This window comes from Crocuta crocuta, unplaced genomic scaffold (assembly GCF_008692635.1).
Source record: "Crocuta crocuta isolate KB4526 unplaced genomic scaffold, BGI_CrCroc_1.0 scaffold139, whole genome shotgun sequence".
In the NCBI taxonomy this organism is placed as follows: domain Eukaryota; kingdom Metazoa; phylum Chordata; class Mammalia; order Carnivora; family Hyaenidae; genus Crocuta; species Crocuta crocuta.
This window is the reverse complement of record NW_027533258.1, coordinates 9749586-9758953: the sequence shown is the minus strand read 5'-3', so window position 1 is coordinate 9758953 and position 9368 is coordinate 9749586.

The window sequence follows — 9368 nt, the reverse complement described above, 5'->3', positions numbered from 1 at the left end:
TCTTCTGTTGTCTGTCCCTCCCCTCGAGCCGGCCACCGTCTGCGCTACCGCATGCTTCCGTGGGCCTTCCGGAGATCTGGCACCAGTCAGCATCCAGGGGACTCCGGCGAGCGGAGGGGACGGGCGACCGTGTCCGGGACTCGCATGGGGGGAGGCAACCCGACAAAAGCGCTGGGGCCTCCAGGGTGAGAACCGGGTCCCATAACCCGGGTTTGTGTCCTGGCTCCTGAGCTGGGCGTGTGTATGGGAAGCGGGAGAGAGCGCGGGCGCAGGGCCGCTGTCGGGAGCGTTTAAGGTGCCATTAGGGGGCGCCTAGGGGGCTCAGTCGGTTAAGCATCCGACTTCGGATCAGGTCACGATCTCGCGATTCGTGGGTTCGAGCCCCGCGTCGGGCTCTGTGCTGACAGCTCAGAGCCTGGAGCTGCTTCAGATTGTGTCTCCCTCTCTCTGCCCCTCCTCTGCTCATGCTCGNCCGACAAAAGCGCTGGGGCCTCCAGGGTGAGAACCGGGTCCCATAACCCGGGTTTGTGTCCTGGCTCCTGAGCTGGGCGTGTGTACGGGAAGCGGGAGAGAGCGCGGGCGCAGGGCCGCTGTCGGGAGCGAGAGCCTAGAACAGCCCTTTGCTCCCTCCGTTTAAGGTGCCATTAGGGGGCGCCTAGGGGGCTCAGTCGGTTAAGCATCCGACTTCGGATCAGGTCACGATCTCGCGATTCGTGGGTTCGAGCCCCGCGTCGGGCTCTGTGCTGACAGCTCAGAGCCTGGAGCTGCTTCAGATTGTGTCTCCCTCTCTCTGCCCCTCCTCTGCTCATGCTCGTCTCTGTCTCTCTCTCTTTCAGAAATAAATAAAACATTAAAAAAAATTTTAAGGTGCTGTTCGTACTGCAGGTTGCCGGCCCTGTCACCTTCAGTCACCTTGCGTGAGCCTCTGGGAAGTGAGAAATGGCCAGGAACGTGACTGTTTAGAACAACAGCTCCCCGGGGCGCCTGGGTGGCTTAGTCGGTTAAGTGTCCGACTTTCCGACTTTCGCTTAGGTCATGATCTCGCGGTTTGTGGGTTCGAGCCCCGCGTCGGCCTCTGTGCTGACTGCCAGCTCGGANAGAGAACAACAGCTCCCCACTGTCCAGTGTCATCGAGCCAGAGCTTTCTCAGATTGGCTCATCAAATCCTCTACAAGCAGGTGAGGGAGGCGCGGACACCCCGAAGGAGCTGAGCCCCGAGGGCTAAGTAGCTTGTCCCCAGGCCACTTAGTGAATGGAAGAACTTGGGACACGAGGTGCTACCTGACCCCAAAGCTCAAACTCTAATGGGGCTGGGGGTGGACTTCATTCCTTGGCTCCGGAATACATTTTTGCAGTTACACAGTTGGGGGATCTAGAATCTTAAAATCAAAAACCAAAAAAACCCAGGCGATTTTAATTTACTCATCGTATCTAATTTCGTCTAAAGTTAAAATGACTCTCATTCAGAGAGCTCGCTGGCGCGAAGGCCCGCGAGCCGGCCCTGGGGCAGGAGGAAGCCAGCGTGGGTGACAAAGCTATAGTCTGAGAGACAGACGGCCGGGAAAGGTGTCAGGGCTCACACAGCCGGGGCTCGACATTACACGGCATTTCTCGCCGGCCAGCCAACGCACAAGTGCTAAGAACTTGTGAAAAGGCAGCGTGTAAAGGGAAGAGACGTTTGGGTTTTGCTGTTTCGTACAGGACCATGCCGTTTCCATCACAGTGGTCATCAAAGCGGGTCTAAAGGGAGTAGAGTACAGAAAGATGATTTGTGGGAAAGACAAAGAACAAGGGACAGGATTTACCTAAAAAGCCACCAAACGGGGCGCCTGGTGGCTCAGCCGGTTAGGCAGCTGACTTTGGCCCAGGTCAAGATCTCGTGGTTTGTGAGTTCGAGCCCCGTGTTGGGCTCTGCGCTGCCGGCTCAGAGCCTGGAGCCTGCTTGGGATCCTGTGTCTCCCTCTCTCTGCCCCTCCCCTGCTCGCACTCTGTCTCTCTCTCCAAAATAAACAAACATTAAAAAAATTTTTTTTAAAAAAGCCAGCAATCGAAGGAGAGACAGATGTGAGATCACAGAAGGTCAGCAAAGAGAATAGCGAGTTAAGAACTCAGAAATAGCCTCTCTGTCGGCAACGAGGCTGTGGATCGTCTGGTGGAAGTGGCTTCAGAGGATCTGGAAAGCAAGTGGTCAAGCAGACGGGACACAGGAAACACGTAGGCTTCGTGCCCATGTTCTGGGGGCGCGCTCTCTGATGAGCCGTCTCCTGGGGAGAGCCGACGAGGTCTCCTGCTGGAGTGGAAGGTGGAGTGTGAGGAAGGTTTGGAAAAATTGCCACGGAGACCCGGAAGGAAGCGACTGGGGAAGAGAATTTCCGGGCCGGGACGCCGGGGGGCACGGGTGGTGGTCTCCTCAGCAGCACTCTGCCCGCTGGGGGTAAGGGTCACGGTCAGAGGTGCGCGGGGGGAGGCCCAGGAGAGGACACTGGCCGAGATGACAGACGGCGGACTCTACGCTGCTCAGGGAAGGCGGGGAGGACCCGGTGGGGCGCAGTGAGGGACGGACTAGAGTGTCCTGTGGGTCCAAGAACAGCAGAGAAACGAGCCGGAGGGACAGAGAGTTGTAGGCAAAGCGGGGACTTGAGTGCAGTTATTTCCGAAGATGGAAGTCCAGAGCCACCTCCACCGGCGTGGAGTGCAGAGAAAGGGCTCTGGCTGGGGAGTCGGGGGCAGGGCTGAGGCCGTGTGAGTCTGCAGCGAGTGAGGGGAGGGGTCAGGGCGAGCAGGTGCAGCCAGAGAGCGGCGTGCAGGGCTCTACAGCCCATAGAGCCTTGGACGGGGCTTGTCACCTGACACAGGGGGACCTGCGATCATCCCCGGGGGGGGAAGGAATAGAGTCCTTTACGTGTGTGGTTTCCAGGCTTATCCGCCCCATTACCAAATGTTGTAACCAAATATTTGATCCTGTCTCCTATCCTCTCTCTTCCCACATATTTTTAAGTTAGTTTTTTAAGCTTAGTTTTCTTTTTCATTGCAGAACATGTGTTCTTTACAGAAAATTCCAGGTAGACAAGCGTAAAGATGCAAAACAAAAGCACTCTTATTCCCATCACTCAGCAGAAACCGGTGTGAACATCTTAACCACTTCCTCCTGGTACTTTCCTGTCTGGCTACAACTACACCACATGTATGATTTTATATTGCTTCATGCAACTGATGTTAGATCTTCAGTTGGTAAAAAGGACAGGACAGAAGAAGAGCAGTTTTCTCTAGGAGAGGCACGGACTGGGAAGGCACTGGAAACCTCTGCGGTGCAGGACATGTATATATATTTACATTTTTTTCGTGTTTATTTTTGAGAGAGAGAGACAGAGCATGAGCTATGAAAATACTAATTCAAAGGGATCCAATTCCCCGATGTTTATGTAACAGTATTATCTATAGTAGATAATAGTTCCAAATTCCACATTATGGAAGCAGCCCACGTGGTCACCGGCTGATGAACAGGTAAAGAAGACGTGGTATAGATACAATGGAATATTACTCAGCCATAAAAAAGAAGGAAATCTTCCCATTGGCAATGAAATGGATGGAGCTAGAAAGTATTAATGCTAAACGAAATAGGTCAGGCAGAGAAAGACAAATACTGTATGATTTCACTCATATGTGGAATTAAAAACCAAAAACAAAGGAGGAAAGGGGAAAAAGAGACGAACCAAGAAACACACTCTTCACTGTAGAGACCCCACTCATGGTTCCCACGGGGACGTGGGTGGGTGTGTGTGTGAAATAGGTGATGGGGCTTCAGGAGTGCGATCGTGATGAGCACAAGGTGATGTACTAAGTGTTGAACCATCATACTGTACACCAGAAACTAGCATCACAGTATCCTGGAATTTAAGTTGAAACTTAATGGGGCGCCTGGGTGGCTCAGTCGGTTAAGCGTCTGACTTCGGCTCAGGTCATGATCTTGAGGTCCGTGAGTTCAAGCCCCGTGTTGGCCTCTGTGCTGACAGCTCAGAGCCTGGGGCCTGTTTCGGATTCTGTGTCTCCCTCTCTCTCTGCCCTTCCCTGACTCATGCTCTGTCTCTCAAAAGTAACCATTAAAATGAAAAAAGAATATTACAATGAACATGTGTATCCATCATCTCATTTGGTAAATATAACAATAGGCATATTTTTTAAAGCCTCGCCTGATCTTTTGAACTTACGAAATAGTTCTCAACAATAAATGTTTACATTTAAAAATAAAACCCTCCATAAATAACACTTTAATGGTTTCTAAAAATTCACCCATAAAAATCATGATTTCTTAAAAAAATTTTTTTAATGTTTTCAGAGGGGGGAGGGGCGGAGAGACAGAGGGAGGGACAGAATCTGAAGCAGGCTCCAGGCTCCCAGCTGTCAGGACAGAGCCTGATGTGGGGCTCAAACCCATAAACTATGAGATCATGACCTGAGCTCAAGTTGGACGCTTCACCAACTGAGCCACCAGGTGCCCCTAATTCATGATTTCAAAACGTACAGGTCAGCAGCTTTCGGTATGAGGTTTATAGGATTACATGGCTGTCACCACTACATAATCCCAGAACATTTTCATCCTGTGCGAAAAGAAACCTCATACCCATTGGCGGTCATTTCCCTGCTTTCTGCTCCCCGCAAACTCTGGTCAATCACGAGTCTGTCTCCTGTCTCTCTGAACTGATCTATTCCGGGCATTTCGTATAACTAGAATCATACAATGTGGCTTTTCGTATCTAGTTTCTTGCACTCAGCATGATGTCATCTGAGTTCTTCCATATTGTCGTGTTTACCCCCACTTCACTCCTTCTATGGCTGTCTCGCATTCCCCTGTGTGGATGTACTCCCGTTGGCTTATCCATTCATCGGCTGATGGGCATCTGGGTTGTTTCCGCTTTGGGGTCATGGCGGACAATGGTCCGATGAAGGTTCACATGCAGGTTGTGGTGGGGACACACCGTCAATTCTCCTGCGTGTACACGGGGCTGAAATTGCTGGGTCGTAAGGTAACTTCGCGTTTTGAGGATCGGTTGGCGGTCTTCTTGCCCTCCACGAAACATCTGGTGATACTGGTCGCGCTTCCTTCCAGAAGCTGTCTCCTCGCTCCACGGCACCGCTATCTCGTGCACCTACCACTCCAACAACTTCTATTTCTTCCTTTGGCTTCTCTTCTCCCCTGCCCATTCTTCAGAGTTCCCCCGGGTTCTGGCCTCGACTCTTCACTTGATGTGCTAACCATTCTTACCCTTTAAAGAGGTACCAACACCTACTAGAACTTTCTACCACGAATTTACCCCCTAGCCTGATGGGGTCAACATACTACTTGCTAAGTACTTTCTCAGTCAACATAGACTGCCTCCTGCCTCCCGTCTCCTCCAAATCGGAGTGATCTTTTGGGGCCTACTTCACATACAACCACACACGAAAGCTCTTCAGTGATCCCCCTCTTCCCACCAAGATCTTGGTGGCTGCACAGTGAAAACACAAGGTTTCCAGTGTAACTACTACAGTTTCTCGTATATTCTTCCAGGAATATTCCCCAGATATTTACATACTTTTTTCTTTCATCAATGCAATACTATCATTATATATATGCTCTTCTATACCTTTCCTTTCTTCTCTTCATACCCCAGTAAGTGTTTTGTTTTGTTTTTTTAAATGTTTATTTAGTCTTGAGACAGAGAGAGAGGGAACATGAGCAGGGGAGTGACAGAAGGAGAGGGAGACACAGAATCCAAAGGCAGGCTCCAGGTTCTGAGTGGTCAGCGCAGAGCCTGACGCGGGGCTTGAAGCCATGAACCGTGAGATCATGACCTGAGTCGAAGCCAGATGCTGAACTGACTGAGCCCCCCAGGCGCCCCTGATTTTTATTTTAATAATTATTTGTATTTTAAAGTAAATTAGAAAGTGATTACCCCATCGAATTAAGGGTTTATAAATATTATTTCTCAGTAATATGAAATTTACTTTTTAAAGGATATTTGGGGCGCCTGGCTGGCTCAGTTGGAAGAGCATGTGACTCATGATCTTGGGGTTGTGAATTGGGAGTCCCATGCTGGGTACAGAGATTACTAAAAAAAATAATAATAAACAAAAATTTTAAAGGACATCTGTTTAACCTAAAAGTGAATTGGTTTAAAGGAAAATAGCACGCATGTAACAGCGTAGGTGGTCAGCATGCACGCACATCATGAATAGGATACGTGAACTTAGTTTCTTTCTTTGGGGCATCAAAAGGTTAGATGAAAAGTGTAGATCCCAGGGGCGCCTGGCTGGCTCAGTCGGTTGAGCATCTGTCTCTTGGTTTCAGTTCAGGTAGTGATCTCACCGTTCATGGGATCGAGCACCATACTGGGTTCCATGCCGATGGTACGGAGCCTGCTTAGGATTTTCTCTCCGCCCCTCCCCTAGTCATGCTCTGTCTCTCTCTCAAAATAAAGAAAGAAACTTAAAAAGAAATGTATAATCTCAAAACAAAGGCCAGGTCTCCGCAAAGGGCAGTTGGCAACCTTACTTAGCCATTTGGAAGCCACCGGTTCAGAAGACCTGCTTTCCAAGATTTTGCAGTTAAGTCTAGGATATCGTCAGTACTTCCGTGACTTTCGTTATTAGCACCAATCTCTCTATTTCAAAAGACAGCTAGGACTCTCCGTAACATTTCCTTGAGCGGGAGGTCACAGACGGCAAGTTCAGCCCCCCGACCTGCCCGTTCCACGAGCGCCCGCCCGGGCTCTACCAATCACGGCACCGGTTTCCTATGTCTGTGCTTAACCCCGGGCCCACGGATTTCAGGGTGCTGGGAACACGGAAACCGCGTGGTACTTCGCAAACGTCAGCCGATCCTCGAGCAACACGAGGGTCAGGGGCGCTGCCCCTCTGCGCAGGGGGAAATCCGTGGACGCCCTCTGCCTCCCGGTAATGAACTACTAACAGCCTAGGTTGACCAGAAGCCTTGCCGCCACCACTACCGGTTGGTTAATCGTATTTTGTCCGTGTTCTGTCCTGTGTGCTCACTGTGAAGCCGTGAGAAAATAAAATGGCATTAAGAAACTCATAAGGAAAATACGTCTACAGCCGCGTGCTGCCTGGATCGATCCTGTAAGTTCACGTCGTCCGTTTACAAGACGAATCATCTGTCAGTCCCCGCGTCAATACTCACAGCGTCAACACGCTGTCGCTGCGCAGGACTGATACCGGGCGTCAGAAACGGAAAGATGACGTATGGTATCTAAGGGTTTTTGCGCCTAGGGTTGAACTTTCAAAAACAGATTTGGGTCGGGGCGCCTGGGTGGNGGCCCTTCCCAGCTTGACTTCTAGAAAAGCGTGCTTCTAGCAACCAGTCCATCAAAAAGACAGGTGCCTGCGAGCAGACTCAAAAAGGAGCAAGAAATGGCCAGCTGGGGAGGGGGGAAGCGTATGGACAGAGAAGGAAGCGTCCAGCAACACTGGGCGAGGAGGAGGAAGGAGCGCAGCCCAAAGCGAGTGGACTCATGTACGTGTAGACCCTTCTCTGGAGCCACGGCCAAGAAACGAGGAGCGGAGAAGTCAGCATCAGGGAGAGGAGCAGCGCCCGGGGGAGAGGGGCAGGGGGGAGGCTTAGTCTCCGCGGGGTACTGAGCCCCTGAAAAACTCTCTACGTGTGTGTTCTGGCTCCTTAAAAGCAGGGGCGCCTGGGGGGCTCCGGCGGTTAAGCGTCCGACTCTTGATTTCAGCTCAGGTCATGATCTCCCGGTTTGTGGGTTCAAGCCCCGCGTCGGGCTCTGTGCTGACAGCTCGGAGCCTGCTTGGAATTCTCTCCCTCCTTCTGTCTCTGCCCCTTCCCTGCTCACTGGCTCTCTCAACAGAAAGAAATACACTTCATAAATTAATAAAGAAAAATTTAACAAGTTGAGTGACAGGAAGAAGGAAAAGCGAGCGGAGGCGTGGACAGCAAGAGCCAGGCTCACAGACCAGGCGAGGCTGGAAAAACGGCAGGAAAGACCGAGGCAGGCAGACTATCTGAGGGACCAGAAATCCAAGTAGAGAAAGGGATGGCCCGCAGGAGGGCGAGCAGGGAGAGGAAGTAGGGCTGGAGGGGGCGGGCTATGGCAAGAAGGCCTAAGGCCTCAGGGCCGGGGCCCGCCGACAGCTCTGGGGCAGAGCGCCCACCGCCCACTGCCAGTGACGGGACGCTGGGATCCCACGCGGCCACAGCGAGAAGATACGAGCACTGAGCAGGGGCATGGCGGCAGGCGGGCGCGGTAGCCCGGCAAGCGCACAGACCAAAAGGGAGGCGAAGACAATGTCACGGACGTAACAGGCATCAACAAGACGGGAACAAGTCGGAGATAAGAGGCAAAGCGGGACAGGGAGCCATCGCAAGGCCTGGAAAGTAGACAAACCAAGAGACGAGGACTAAAAAAGTGACAGAGACAGGCAGGCGGGGAGACAGATGGCCAGAGAGAGAGAGAGAGAGAGAGAGTGGTGGGCAAACAGCCAGAGAAGCAGACAGACAACCAGAGAGAGGAAGAGTCTGCCAGCCAGTCGGAGGAGCAGGCAGGCGGCCAGGCAGGCACCAGGGCCGGAGTGAGCAGGTAGAGGGGCGGGTGGACGCGGGGAGAGCAGAGGGGACGAGAGAGGAGAGAGAGCAGGGGAGGCAGGCAGAGCGGGACAACGGAGCGTGTGAACAGATCCGTATGCACAGCACATGAGAGAGTGACGGATGTGTGGACAGGGACTCACACCTGCTCGGCGCAGGGGGAGAGGGCACCGAGGCAGAGGGACTGCGGCGCACAGGGTGTGCAGGGCTGTCCACGTACACATGGGGACACTCTTCCCAGACACACACACACATACACACACACACACACACACACAGAGACCACAAAGAGGAGGGAGGCAGGCCCACACGGGGAAGAGAGAAGTACACAGCCACGAGACAGGGCTGGGAAGTCACTTCGCGGTGGCAGAGCCTGAGCCGTGAGAGTCAGTCGTGGAGAGAAAACACAGACACACGCACACACAGAGGCCCACACACAGAAAGAGGGGGACACCCAGATGGACGGGAGCAAAGACGCCGAGGGAAGGGATGGAACAAAATGGAACAGAGGAGGGCCAGGGGCTAGACTCGGCACGGAGGTGATCCAGGAGCCGAGCCGAGAGAATTCCAAAGGCCAGGCCCAGAGAAAGCTGGAAACTGATGCTCCATCTAGTGCATTCATGTGTGTGTGTGTGTGCGCGTGTGTGTGTGTGTTTCCCGGTTAAGGTGGGGGAGGGATGCGTGTCAATTATGACTATTTCGGCCTCCCTAGCAAAAACAGCCGAAGTATTCCCTGTCCTGAATTCTCTTTCATTGCCGCCGATCTACCCCT